General features: G+C 37.8%; 1 protein-coding gene across 3 annotated transcripts in view; it reads right to left on the reverse strand.

Annotated features, from left to right (window-relative positions):
• LOC134790200 (zwei Ig domain protein zig-8-like) overlaps positions 1 to 15,545 on the reverse strand; it is a 673,220-nt gene that overhangs the window by 14,553 nt on the left and 643,122 nt on the right. The window lies entirely within an intron of this gene.

Raw genomic sequence — 15,545 nt, forward strand, 5'->3', positions numbered from 1 at the left:
GGGCCCCTTTAGGCATTAATATGTCATTTTGTGTTATTTGGTGAGCGCTTTCGATCCTGAGGGGCTACCGAGAACCACGTTCGACGTGTTGCCTCTCTATCGCACTTGTAAATTCGTACTTGAGCCCTCTGGACGCAGATCCGAACTGTGATCTAAATGATGTCACTTTATAATAATTTTGCCGTGCGTCCCGCACATGCCAATGCTTTGGCGCGAGCGAAAATCAAAATGTAACTTCGTATTCTCATCCTGATAGCAGAAAAAAATGTCCTAATCCGTCTATATATTTTTTTCGTACCTATATCCGTCTATATATTCTTTACGTTAAGAAATGGTGAATACGAGGTTGCTGTAAAATGTCTTGAAAAGTAAAGTACCTATTCAGGTTCACAGTTCACAGGAACTTTCACTTTGACAGACTTTGGCAGGCTTGAGGGTAGACAATTATAAACTTTATGTAAAGTGAAGTTGAGTAACTGTAAAGTCCCAAGTAAAGGGAGGATGACCAAGGTAACAGAACGACCTTATTTTGAACAGACCCTTCTTATTCATAAAACATTACGGGCCTGATTTAGTTGAATTATGTTTTATCCCTTTGTTACAAATACATAAGTCAAAATGACAGATAAGGACAAACGATCTGCTAATTTGAGATTTGTAGTGCGTTTATGAATAAGGGGGTAAGAATGGTTCCCGGGTCCACTGGGACCTGGAACACGATTCAGATTTCACTATTTGTCACAATTTTGATCTTGTTTTGATTTGGTGAGAAGACCAATCACCAAGACGATCATTAAGGTCATATCAAAACCAGTTCAAACCCATAACAAATTATTTAATTAGAATAGACCTCCCAAGAAGGAATGCCAATAAAAAAAATATCGTTGTCTGTAACGTCGGTTTACGGACGATAATTTTGCGTGATAACGTCATAAGAAAACGTGGCCGTAACGTTACCATGGAGATCTGTCCACAACGTGACACTTTTTCGTGCATGCTACCGGTGTTCATCGATTTATAAGACGTTGTCACGTCAAAAATGGACGAGGTAACAATTTTCAAAACAGTATAGGTACTCGTACATCAATGGGGATGGCCGGAGCAGATGGCGCCAGCATAGCTTGCCCTGTCAATCCCTAGAATTGTGTCAATTTATTTTGTAATTTTATGCCCTGGATGCCAGCTCTTTAAGCCAAATCTCATAGAAAAAGGGGCAAGCTATGATGGCGCCATCTATGCAAACCTTTGACAGTTGCCAACCCCATTAGGTAGGTACAATTTACAATGCAATCTAAATTTTACATGAATAGGGAGTATTAAACTGCAATGTTCTGCCGCCAGAGTGCAGCACTAATTTGTTTAGTAAACCATAGAGTAACTTATACATACTAGGCCTTAAACAGTTTTGTTTACAGGTTGCCTAACGCGAAACGCGAAAATCAGGATTTCTTTATCTGCCTCTCTATCGATCGAATAAGAGTAATAGAGAGGCAGAAACCGAACTTTCGATTGTCGTTTTCACGGTAGGCCATGTGATTGACCTAGTGACGCATGATGTGTCATTGATGATGTCAATGAGGTTTGTTTACTGTATGTGCTAGTGCCACCTACGCAGAGTTTTGCGTAATATTCCCTATTGCATCGACCTCCGAGTTCACCTATTTCATGTAGACAACTCTCTAAAATATGCAAAATGCTCAAGCTTCCACAAGCCGGACATCAAATTTTAATTCAAACTAAAGCCTGACAACAGTTTATTTAACCCTGAGATAGTGTCGCTGCAAACAGCTTACGTATGGCAATAATGTGCGTACGTCATGTATAGTCGGGGTAGTGGGCATTGGCTTCATGTTGATACGTGGTTGATACTCGTATAAGTAATGTCAAAACATTGCTTACAGAGAATTCGGTTCTTTCAATTTACCTATTCGTCAAAATCTGATTCTAAATATTCAATATTATTATATTCTTCGTTTTCTTACTCTGACGAAGTCTGATTTTCATCAGATGTTGTGTCGCTTTCAGGACCACCAACCTCGATTATAAAACGTTCAGTCTCCAATTCGATTATAGGATTTTTATCGTCGATCTACATAAACCTTAAATTAAATATTAAAGTTTAAACCTAACAACTAACCAGTTCAATAAAACCGCACTATAAAATGTCAATACCGGTCATGTCAACAACCAACTTTAAAACATTGTTTATTGGAATGCTATGTAATCCTTCGTCTTTTTTAAGCTGTAAGTATTTGATTGCATTCACTACAATTTTTTTCGCATCTTTGGTAAAATTTTTTTGGCATTTTTGTAATAAAACCGTTCATATTTGAATATATTCGTAGATATTTTCAGTTTGTTTACATCGGTGACATTCGATGACATCCAACGTTCGTTGTCAAAGAGTACTTGTTGCCAGTAAAATAAATTAGTACCATTGAAAATCCGCAAAATGGCGAGGGTCAAATAAACTGTTGTCAGGCTTTACAAAGCTAGAATTTATCGCAGTTGTTAAATATTTAAGGGAGACAAAACGACACTCTTGCCGCGTCGAGTTTTGCTGATGCAGACTAGTGGTGTCGCTGTCGAGTTATGTTTCCGTTCCCGGAAATGTTCCCACGGGAAATAATCTGTTAAAAATAATTTTATATTACGGAAAGGCAATGAAATTTAAATGGGTCAAAACTTCTCTTCTTTGACGGCCTTGATTTGTTGTCAACGGCTTCGATGTTTTCGTTCCCCGGAAAATTCCCACGGAAAATGTCTGTAAAAAATTAAAAAAACTTTTCCATCATGGAAAAGTTTGTATTTCAGACGGGTCAAAACTAATTGTCTATGACGTGATGTATCACGCCCAACGTGACAGATATATAAATAAACTCTCAGGGGCACGAATCTTCATATTATTTGACATCATTCACATCTATCAACTCAACTGTCAAATAATTAATGTGTCCAATCGTCAGGGGGTGTCATTTGAAATATTCGTTGATAAAAATGTATACTCGTATGCTTCTAAATTCTAAAAGCTTGTGAATCGCCGCGAGAACGCCTTGGGTAAAGCAAAAATCATTTAGAAACCGATCTAAGATGGACGGGAATTTCCATAAAAATAAGTGACATTCATTGAAATTTTTAAATGAATTAAGATTTTTCGGAACTTCCATTTACCTAGAGTTGCCTGCGATTTTGTCTATTGCTATATCGCCGGCAACTCCCGAATATTCCTGCCCATCACTAATGCAGACTTTCAACACTTGTATTAAGAATGCAGATTATTGCAGACAACCCTTACAATACAACACTTTAAGCGTCACTATATAGAGCAGGGTTTACTTTGGCTTAAGCGCGAAATATTGTCACTAATGCAAAATGTGCTCTCCGCTAAAGTGTTAAGGTGGGGATTCTCATGTGTGGGGGGATTGACGAAGTAAGCCATTAGTGCAGTGAACAATAAAGCTTAGTTAGTGGAGGAAATGCTAATAAAGTTTTAAGTTCCGAGGCGGGCTTAAGATAGTGATGGAGAAAACTCGAACCTTTTGAGTTCTTACACTTCACACGAATCAATCATATAGAAAAAAATGATTTAAAAACTACGCAAATTACACATATGGTAGTATAGGTACATATTTATATTGAGCCAATCTTGAAGTCCACTAATCAGCCAGGGTTAATGGGGATGGCGAGTGGCATAGTACGTTATTTTTGAGTTGTTGTAATTTCGATTCTATTTTTTTCATTTGAAAAACTGACAACGATGTCTTTTTAAAGAATTTTTGCATTGAATCATTTTCGGCCTGATTAGAACGTCAACAATTTGGTAAAGATACGATATGTATTGGATATGTCAGTGTCAAATGTGATGTTTTTGTTTAACGTATCTTAAATTTCCTGATTCGAAATTTAAGATACAAATGGCTCACGCTACTAAAACAGATATTTGGAAAACTTTCAAATGCAAAAGTGTCGTAAAACTCACTGGAGTTCCGAGTTTCTCAAAATAAACTCACAAGTCTCGAGTTCCGACCAACACTGGCTGAAGAATCTCGAATGGATGAGGTGACGGCGTTAAAAGCGACTTAAATGACGTTGTCTAATTAAATCTCGGCGTTCTATCTGCTTGTTTTATACGACATAACTTGGTAAACCAAGGACTGACGTTTTCTGAGGAAATGAGTCACGCTCCGAGATATTTTTTATACCACGAGTATCAAGACGACGGTAAATAGGCGTCATCAGCTTGTAGTAAAATAATTGAACTTTTGAAAAAATCTAGTGTTTGAAATAATAATTTCCGTCTATTTTAAAATTCTTCAATTACTCATATTTAAAAATTCTAAAAAACTATAGTACATAGTATGTATGTACGTAAAAGTTATTACTTGTGAATGTTATAGTATCGTTGTAAGTAATAATTTGTCTAGATGTTCGTTCCTCCTTCAAGCAAAAACGCTTAATGGATGTCGATGAAATTTGTATAAATTGGAAAACGGCATAAAATACTTAGGCATCCCAAAATGTTCTCTTAAGAGGATGTAATAGGGTTTGCAGTTTAATACAAAAGGGAGAAGTAGTGGGGGAATAATTTAACAACTTCTACGCAAACAATCTCGCGAAAGCTATTAAAGAAATAAAAATAAATACACATATTCACTGCATCTTAATTTAGCCGCAAAATCTCACATTGCTTGCGCCTGCGTTTTGTAGCTGCCATTACTACTAACGACCCGTAAACATTCTCCATACATCTCCATTCCATTATAAAGTGGTAGCAGCTTAATGGGTGGATCAAAAAAGTATATTATTGCGTTTTAAATCCTGCAGATTAAGCACGGTTCGCATTTAACGAAGGTAACAAACTAATTAGCGTTAAACACACAATGATGAGCAGTACGGATATGATGGTCGTTCTTGTCTACGTGACAGCCTGATAAAACGGTGTCCGTCACTTTCTGTCCCTAAAAGTGACAGTTATTTTATCACGTGGATAAAGATGGATAAAGCCATCCATAATACGCCGGCTGATGGCTTTATTTAATTTTGCACTGTCGATATGACAGGTGAAATAACTAAATAGGACAAACAAGGAAACGAGTATTTCGCGTAAGAATTTCAAATAATGTTTAATGATCTTGAAGTAAATAAAAAAAAGTAAAGAAGTTTTAAGTCATGAAATTCCTTGGCATATCGTGAAATGTGAAAATCATTGTCTCGTTCCCTAAGTCGACGAAGCCCCGCTCCGCGGACCGCGGGGCTCCTATTTCTGGACAGTTTGAAGCAACCTAACGGTCCTTGGTTTAATGTGACTACCAGAAAACATTACACAGGAACTTTACGATCGGCCGCCGACATGTATATTGATTAAAGTAGGTACATTGTTGTCTGTAAAAATTAGTTAATTGTAATCCCGCAACCGGCGGTGTCCAAACAAATCGAACCGCAACCAGTAAATTAGGCAGCTAACTAGCTGGTAGCTCGTGTCTGCGGTGATGGGCTGTTACATTCACTCCATTTGTCGGTTTGCTGACACCTTTACCTATATTTACACACAGGGGAGGTAGCCAAGATGTTGTACATCGATAAACGCTTAACGAAAAGAAAAAAAATGTATCGGGATGACAGATATACGGTAGGTCACGTGACTATTTCCCTTGACGGCCTGGCCACAACATTGCGCGACTGGCTTCGGCTAAGGCGAAAATCATAGGTGAGAACGAAAGGTCCGATCGTCGTGTCTCGCTCCAACCTATGGTTGTCGCCTTAGCTGAAGCCAGTCGCACAATGTTGTGGCCGCCGTGATAGTGTAGCCTGTGGTAGTGACATATTATATTACACAAGTATATGTATTTCGTCTATTATAAATCAAATTTTAATTACAGGGTTTTTCAGTGTTTTTTTTTTATTTCAGTTTCGTTTGGTGACTCTCGGATCTTTTCCTGAAAATCGATCTGTGTTCTTGCTTTTACATTTAGTTTCAGTTATATTATCTCGATTTACACTAACATTTACCTATATAGTTACCTATATAGTTTTTTACGGTTTAAAAAAAGCAAAAAAAGCTGACCGGATTTAGAGAATAAATTAGGTATAGAGAGACAAAGTATTCAGAATTTTTTGAATGAATGAATGAATGTTTATTTGCTTCAAACAAGCGTATATATATATAGGTGTTACATTTTTGTTTTTGTACGATCCTTGTTTTGCCATGACTGGCGTACAAATATTGTTTTTACTTATACCAACTTATACTAACTAAATTGACTATGTACAAGATTTTTTTTTAGTAGTTAAAATATACCGAAAGAATAAACTGAAACTTATAGACTTATAGCTTATAGCTTATAGACTACGATTTTAATTATTCTGTCGATGAATTCATAAACAAATGTAAATTGTAATGTTAGATTTTTGTCAATTGTAAGGTACTACTTATTCATTAATTTTATAAAATCGAATTGGAGAATTATTATTGTTCCTATATATGTCGCAGGGAAATGATCAAAACAGAGATTTGATCAAATCTCTAAGGGATATAATCAAATCACGCAGGATGTTAAAATGGCGAATGCATATTGTCATTTCCCTAGAAAAAATCAGTCATTTGACCAAATCACTGGCTCTGTTTAGTGAAAAGACAAAATCGGCCAATAAACGCGAAACGGTTTTTCATTTCACTTACAATTTACATTTGTTTATGAATTCATCGACAGAATAATAACAATGTTCAATTAAATAATTTCTTCTTAAAAATATTAAAAGCCATTTCTTTAAATGTATGGCAGAGAATATTAAATATCTTAATAGCCATACTGTATGAATTTTGTCGTGATAACGCTAGATTGGTTTGCAGATTGGTGAGCAATGTATAAGTATAGTACCTAATACCACAGATAATAGGTTTGATAAATACTGTAAATATGCCAGTTTCATACAAGTTTAAATCTTCTTAATTATTGACAAGACAAGACTTCACAGCATCAAACGTTGAAGCGTTGTGTCTTTACTCCATGTTTATATCTGGCTTATTTATCCAGCCATTCCAAACACGGTCTTATTTCGTTTGATTAAAGTTTTAATTCCAACGAACTTGCGAAGTGTTGGGCGTCCACTGTTGCGTGAGTATTGCCTAGGGATCGTTAGCGACTGAGGCTCTATTCGAGATGTTTTAATGACATAACTTGTTCATTTTTAGTTCTAAGCATAGATTAAGTGAAAATTTTACTAATATGTTAAAGTTAGACCAAGAAAAGTCTGCAACGATTTTGATACCACTCGCAGTGCTACTGTTATTTTATACGTCATAATTTCATAGAAGTTTGACGTTTAAAATAACACTTGCACTGCGTGTGGTATCAAAATCGATTTTTCTTGGTCTAACTCTAACTGAAAAAGCTTAAGTGAGTCATAATTAAAAGGTTCTCTCCTAAGCTGGAAGGTCAGATGACGGTCGTATTCACAGAAACTAGTGCCAGCGGCAATTATTGGGGTTAGGGAGCTGAGCGGACTACGGACTCTCGAGCAGCTAAGAAAGCAACTAGAGCGAATGCTAAGATGACTTAAGAGTGCTGTCTTTTTTAGGGTTCCGTATCTCAAAAGCAAAAAACGGAACCCTTATAGGATCACTGATGTCTGTCTCTCTGTCCGACCATCCCCCCTCCCCTTTATCTCCGAAAAAAAATACACAAATTTAGTTCTTTACCTATAGATGACAGGAAAATCTATTAGAAATTTGCAGTCAAGCGTGAGTCGGACTAAATGTACGGAACCCTTGGAACGCGAGTCCGACTCGCACTTGGCCGGTTTTTAAAGATAGAACAGAAAAATTACAGTACCAAACTCCTGTCCAGATGCTCAGTGACGGATATTTGCATTAACTTTTTTTAATTAATATTTTAAATGATGATACTCATAAATGTATGGCAAATTACTTAATGTGTTTTTCCTTCGGGATCTTTTTCTGTTTTTTCCTACATTAATCCACCCCGCACCTAATGAAGCGACTGGTGACCGAAAAGCTGACGGCTTACTCGCACAAAGTATCAGCATTGCGATACAACGAGGAAATGCCGCCAGCATTCGTGATACAATGCCTCAAGGGCCTACTTTAGATTTAAGCTACTTATTAATTTAGTTTAGTATTTGTATTGTAGTACCTCTTGTAAGAGTAAAAACACCAGAGCACCACTTATAACAATATTTATTAGGGAATCACAAATATGAGAGTATAGGTCTGAAAGTAATATCTGACGCCGTTCTCGCGCAAAACCAATCTAAGATGGACGACCTCTAGTGATGTGTCATTCTCGGTTATCGTAGTGATGTCAAGCACCGATAAATGTCGATTCCGCCGTTTACTCTCTATACAACATAATTAAAATGTAAAGAAATGGTAAAAATCTTTAATGTGACGAGCTGGCATTAAACCGTGTTGAATAGCGCCGTTGCACGCTGACCCTAACGAAGCGTGGATTGCACTTTCTTTGACACGTCTCTCTTCAACACAGGCAAGTTAACTATTATCACCTTTTGTGCATAACTATAGGGACTTTTCAACCCTTACCGGGATGAATTAGGTCACAGAAAAGTCTGTGATGCAAATTACAATTGTAGTAATTTTTGAGGCTACAAGAGATGTCTTGTATAAAAGACTAAGTCACCAAGGCCTCTTGTGCCTAGGGTTGGAATTGAAGCAATTGCAGATGGAGTTAGAGAGGAAGAAAGAGAGTTAGACCAAGCGAAGTTGGAAGCGATTTTGACAGCCCTCGCAGTGCCAGTGTTATTTTAAACGTTAAACTTCTATGAAATTATGACGTATAAATAACACTTGCACTGAGTGGGCTATCAAAATCGCGGCAGACTTTTCTTGGTCTAACTCTAGTGATTTTTGAGGCTACAAGAGATGTCTTGTATAAAAGACTAAGTCACCAAGGCCTCTTGTGCCTAGGGTTGGAATTGAAGCAATTGAAGATGGAGTTAGGCCAAGAGAAATTGGCAGCGTTTTTAATACAGACGGGGCAAGTGTTATTTTAAACGTCAAACTTCTATGAGATTATGACGTTTAAACATTTAGGTACCACGTGTGGTCTATCAAAATCACTGCCAACTTAGCCTGTTCTAACTCCATCTTCAATTGCTTCTATTCCAACCCTAGGCACAAGATGCCTTGATGATTTGATAATGAAATATAAAAAAATAATAGTAGTTTTTAATTTCCCTGTAGGTAGTTGTATGTGTCTACTTAAAATAAGTCCGTCTTATGGGCTATTTTGGTTGTCTGTAGCATTTCGACCTAAAAAAACGATCATGTACGTTGCAGCCCTGTAAGTTACCCGAAAGACATACATTTTACACGAAGACTTGAAGCCTAGACTTAGGTTTGTAAGCCTCCGTTCCGGCTCAGTGCAGCCGGCTCACTTAGCTGCGGCGGCCTAATTGCAGCATTAGCGGTCGGCTTAATCTGCTGGTTGCCGGCTTGCCCGCTTGAGGTGTATTTGGTTCAGCCAGCAGAGATTTTGAAAAATCGTACCGCTTTTTTGAATCATCAATACTATTGCCAAAAAAATGTAATCTTGAGAATAGTGACGATCGTTTTCGTGAATGGCGCGCATGCACGCGCACACGACTTTTGCTTCATTTCGGATACACTAATCAGCAAGGTGGACTGATGACCTGGTAAAGGTTGCGGGAGTCCGCTGGATGCGGGTGGCGCTAGACCGGTCATTGTGGCACTCTTTGGGGGAGGCCTATGTCCAGCAGTGGACGTCCTCCTGCTGATGTGATGATGATGATAATGAATCAGCAAAATGATCTTCAAGGTCGTATCAAAACCTTTTCAAAACCATCACAAATAGTTAAATCTGAACTGACCTCTTGGGAAAGTTGTTGAGTTGCGACCGGATCGAGGTCGGAGAGAAATCGGAGGGGGCTGCGAGGGGCTCCCACCTAGGTTTTGTGATAGGTAATATTTAAAGAAGCGCATAATTTCTTGTTATTTATGTCCAAAAGTGGATTAAATATGATGATGATTGTTGTCTTGCTTCTAGAAGTTACAGGTTTGTCAAAGTATTCAGATATTATGTCTTGTGGTTGGTCATGAGAATTTTCTGTTTGTCAATATTTTGGGAGAGATAGTCTTGAACAAATACCCAAGATCCTTACAATATTTCATAGATTTATAGGACATATCGTCGTAAAACTGAAAATTCTAATGTCTGACCTCAAGTAGACATGGCTACTCCCACAGTGACACGTGCAAGCAATGGGAATAGGTTACGCGGTTTGTTTTATTACGAGTACGAGTAGGCTGTTGATTTAGTAAGGCTATTTGGCAGATGTCAGACCGGTGGCGACAAAGTCACTAGCCATCGACTTTTCTCTCGCGCGATATCATGTATGAATGCGTATCGTATGCGTATGAGATACATCAGGGATGGAGCGCAAACAACAGTCGTCGCGCAGGCGTTGAGCAAACGCACAATTTGTCCAAAACCGTCCAAATAAAATAAAAACTGGCCAGTCCGTAAGCCAATTAAAAAAACATTCAAACTCGTTTATTGCCGTCGGTCAGACACCAGGCTTAACGCTGTTTGTTGTTGTATTAGGGCTAGACTGATTTACTAAGGCGATTAAGCTAACCCATTTAACCTAGGATACAAATGTGGCATGTACTTAATTGAGTGCCATACTTAACCTAGCCTAAAAATGAGCTGGTGAAATACTAAATGTGCGGTCAAGACCCGGGCGCTTAGGCGCTCGTTTAGCCCAGTTCGCTCGGTGTAGATTATTTTTAGGTAGATATATTATCTTACTTGAAATGTGCTAATAACACTTTTAACTGAGGATCGGTGGACTTTGGTATTTGAAATAAGGTATACGAATTAACATATCTGTGTGGACAATGATACAGTTAGTATTAAGTACGGTATAAGTGGTCAAATATATCGGCACACATCTTTATTTCTTACTTTTCTTAGTTACTGCAACTTTGGCCGTCGCTATCTTGATGCTGAAAATACATTTATTTAATATCAGCATGACTTCTCCACTATTGACTTTAATTATACACTCAGCCACAAAGTTGCGTGGCCACTATATAAATGTCTCCAGGCAATTTTGCACCTCGTTGTACAGTCAAAATCAAAAGTAAAGGAAAGCAAGTAGCTTTGATTTTCTAATAACTTAACCAAAGGAGATATGTCTCTATAATGTAGAACAATTAGATTGTGACAGATACTTTTGAATGCGGGCTGTAAAAAATTGCCGCAATTTGGAATAGTTTTCCAGGATGACTGACAATTTTTGCTCCTTGTTTCATCCGCTACTATTGATGCTGTATATAAAAGGCATCTTTGTGGCAGAATTGTGGTGGTAAAAAGAGGCTTGATGAACCTGATTCAATCCAACAGAATTGAACAGGATTTTCCAATGAACGTCAATAAATCTACCAGCGAGATTTCATCAGAGCTTGGCATAATTCGCCGATGCATCATGGCCTCTCCCTAATAGAGTCGACGCCACATTATAACCCGGCCAAACTAAGGAAGGCATAAACAGCACAAAGCTCATGTAACAATACCGCTCTTTTTCCATTGAAAGGATTATCCCGTCCTGCCAGATAAGTGCAGCCGCAACTTAATTAAATTCGTTCGATAAATCTCCATTATAAAGGCACAAATAAATTAAGCAACAATTTCGTTGGGTGCGATTCCGCTATTGTGGTTTCCCATCGTTATTTAAGAGCTTGGGTATTGTCGGAATAAACGATTAACAAAAAACTATTTAGTATTCCGCAATATACCGATTTGAAAAGATGCAAAATTCATCGCCAGCCTATATTTTGTATTGCTTGTGAATTTCTTTGCAGGTGTAGGTATACATGTGTCTTCACGATGATTTCAAATATTTATTTAGACAGAAGTTTTTAGACAGTTTTTTGCGCCCAGAAACAGTACAATAATTTCAATAATCCCATTTTGAACAATATGATCATCGTTAAAGTTTAAATCAATATTTTGGGAAGTTTTTATATCCTAAGTTTAATTTGGAAAAGACAGCGAGCAAGGCACTGCCTTTTATTTAGTTCATCATCATACCATTGTCCTTTATACCAATTATTAATGAGATCCGAAGCATTTTTCATCAGTAGGTGCCTCTTCGTATATAGCTTGTAATCATTCACTTGTTTTTCATATCGTCTTACACTATCCCTCCACATTTTTCTTCGTTTAATTTTTCTCTTTCTCCCCACCAACATCAATTCCTATTAACTTCCTCGACACAACTCACGTGCAAGATTTCCTCCTACCTTTTTGTTTACTGTTACGCTTGCAGTACGGTTACCATCAGTTTGTCACTGACATAAACGCCGTCGAGAACGTAATTTACTTTCTATACATCCCGTTTGCACTAATATGCGAGTGCGAGCGAGATGTATAGAAAGTAAATTACGTTCTCGACGGCGTTTATGTCAGTGACAAACTGATGGTAACCCCTCAGGTCTAATCATGTTGTAAAGTATGCGTCAAATTACAGAGTTACCTTGTTACTTCGCCTTTGACCCGACCTGTTGCAAATACCTCCAGTGACCCGCATTCTTTAACTTTAGACCCGGTAGCTGTAGTTTAACCTGTGGAGGGTTGATGTGGAATTTGCATCTTGCTCTTTGGCGAAAGTTAAAGTCAAATGTTGGGCCAATCTTGGCAAATCTACAGGACAGAGTTATGTGTTAAGGCGGGATTCCACCAGTGTGCGGCACTGTGCGGCACACTGGAATATTATACTTGTTCCGCGCAATGACGCACGCCGATGGAATCCCACCTTTAGATAGAACAAGTGTTATTACGATCTAGTTCCACCGTATAGTAAAGTTAGAACTGCGTTAGAATGTTTTGGTATAATATTAATAAAATAATGTATTATTTATTGCACACTACGAAAAATAGCACAGAATTAAAAACGGTATAAATTGGCAGGTAATTAACAGGCGGACTTCTCGCTAAACAGCGACCTCTTCCAGACAAACTTCAGAAAGAGAAATGGCGAACGTAGTTGAGTTAACTGGTGGTGCAAAAGAAAACAACGGGTTGCACTCCGGGAGTGCCGACAGAAGTGAAAAGTCAATGACTAGTCCAAAATAGTTAATAGTTTTTTTTTGTCTGCAGCACTATGTATAATTGACACATCCTCCTTTCTATTGAAAAACTTTAGTTCCGAAATTGCTGGCCAGTGAGCTTAAATTTGTAGCGTTAATTGTTTAAAATTCGAATAGAAATTGTAAAGCTACCTTGCAGACCTCGCATCTAAATATATTTGGTCATGATATTTTGAGTTTTATTCACCAGTACTAGAGTGCACTTTTATTAGCGATTTCATCAAGATGTAGCTTTATTGAATTATATTGGAGTGATATAAAGTTATGTAACTGTGAGATCCTCGTATGTCAGCCCGTACAAGATTAGAACATTGAGCTTCTATTGTTCAGAAAGTTGAAATTCTATTGGCGCGTATATACTCGATAAATTGTACTATGCCTGGAAAAGGGTTAAATAAAGTAGGTTTTATTACTAAGAGACAAAAAGCCATCATTTCTACTTACTTTTTCACCCAGAGGGGCGAAGGAGCAGATTACGGATAAACTTTTAATTGCGGCCGCGACGCACGTACAAACAATGCAGTGTCCAAAAAGTCGTATGTTGGCTACCACGTTTCATCCTACCTTTTGTCACAGAAGAAGTAATAGTACTACCGTACAGAAAGGACACTTCCTACAAAACCGAAGTTTGACAGCGGTTCAGGGACGAATCATGCTATCCCTTTCTAATATATGGCACTATCCCTTTCGGCTATTTAGGGTTTTCAAAATTCAAGTGATTATCTTATCTGTGGTCGTGCACGCAAAAGGAAGTCAAGAGGTGCCAATCCTAATAATTGCTTGGAGCAATGCTGAGCCGAACGGTGCCGAGTTCGACCTAAGTCAGGAGTGTCTTCCCACTGCTTTTGTTATCGAACGTGTAACAAAAATTACTACTGAAGTACAACACGTACAGTAGAAGATTAGGATCGTACAAACAGTAACACTCTTAACTGTACATCGGTGGACCTTATTACAAAAGGCATTAAGGTCCATCGGTGTACAGTTCACAGTGTGGGCGATGGTCAGGTACTTATACGCTAACCGTAAGGGCTTTTTACCTTGGGAATTTCATTATCGTTCATAAAGTTAGTAAAACCGAGTTGTGGGATCCTTAAATTTATTTAGCTGTAAACTCCCGTTTTATTACAATGTATTATTTATAGCAGAAATGTGAATGGGAAAATTGGAACACATACTTGGTTTGGGTACAGATACAGTCTGTACGGATTGTAAACAAATAAATTGTATATAAAAAACTTTTCGTGTTTTTGTTTGTATTTTGGAAAATTATTAGGTCGTGTAGGTGCCTACCTATTCTTATACTTTTAAACGAGCAATTCTTGTGTATATATATTTATTCATATGTAGGATTATTTCGGGGATCTCGGAAATGGCTCTAACGATTTCGATGAAATTTGCTGTATGGGGGTTTTCGGGGGCGTAAAATCGATCTAGCTAGGTCTTATCTCTGGGAAAACGCGCATTTTTGAGTTTTTATGTTTTCCGAGCAAAGCTCGGTCTCCCAGATATTTACCTCTCCCAGGTATTAAGCTACTTTTACCACCCCCGATTTTCAGTGAATTGCAACATTGATAACGGGGTTTGCTTATTACTTAGAGAAAGTTAATACAACTTTAGACAAGTCAGAACCTAAAATCTGTCTAAACCACGCAACAGCGATCCGCGTCCTAAAACTAATGTAGGTCACATCTCGCGTTACTAAATAATTTCTCGTAGCAATTTGGTCTGAGGCTGACATACTATTTCGGCTCAAAGCAAGCTCGCACAAATGCGAAGCTTCAGTGTTCGCTGCTACAGATTACTGCATAGTAGATGGAGTATATAAGACTCGCTGTTATTACACATTAGTGAGACAGACATTTAAATACGATTCCCACCGAACCTCTTTTCCCGGCCCTTATATAACAGAAGGAGATTTTCTCTTATATCTAGTTATCTAATTATTCTTGCAAGTGAGCTGTAGTGAAGATTGTGCTAGACTGCAGAGCGATATCAACGCTGTTAATGAATGGAGCGAATCTAATAAGTGTAATAAGAAATAATAAGTAAATAAGAATTGTGTGTAGTTTTTGCAGGGATTTATTTTAGTTTAAAGATGATTTACAAAGAACGCATCAATTTTTGATGTAAGTAATTTATATTTAATTTAATTTTAGTTTTAATGACAGTTGTATTATTTTTTTGTGGTTATATCTATCTAAATGTATAGGTATATTATGAAATGTCCTAGTATATAAGCGACTTGGTTTTTGTTGCCTATATTTTGTAAATAAACAATAAACAGCTACAAGAGCGCTGTGTGCTGACTGCTTCGTAAATGCATTATGCAGAGTCTACGACAGGTGGTCTACAGCTTCTGTATAATGAGCCAAACCGCCGTATTCCAAAACGC

Source organism: Cydia splendana, chromosome 4 (assembly GCF_910591565.1).
Source record: "Cydia splendana chromosome 4, ilCydSple1.2, whole genome shotgun sequence".
Classification (NCBI taxonomy): Eukaryota; Metazoa; Arthropoda; class Insecta; order Lepidoptera; family Tortricidae; genus Cydia; species Cydia splendana.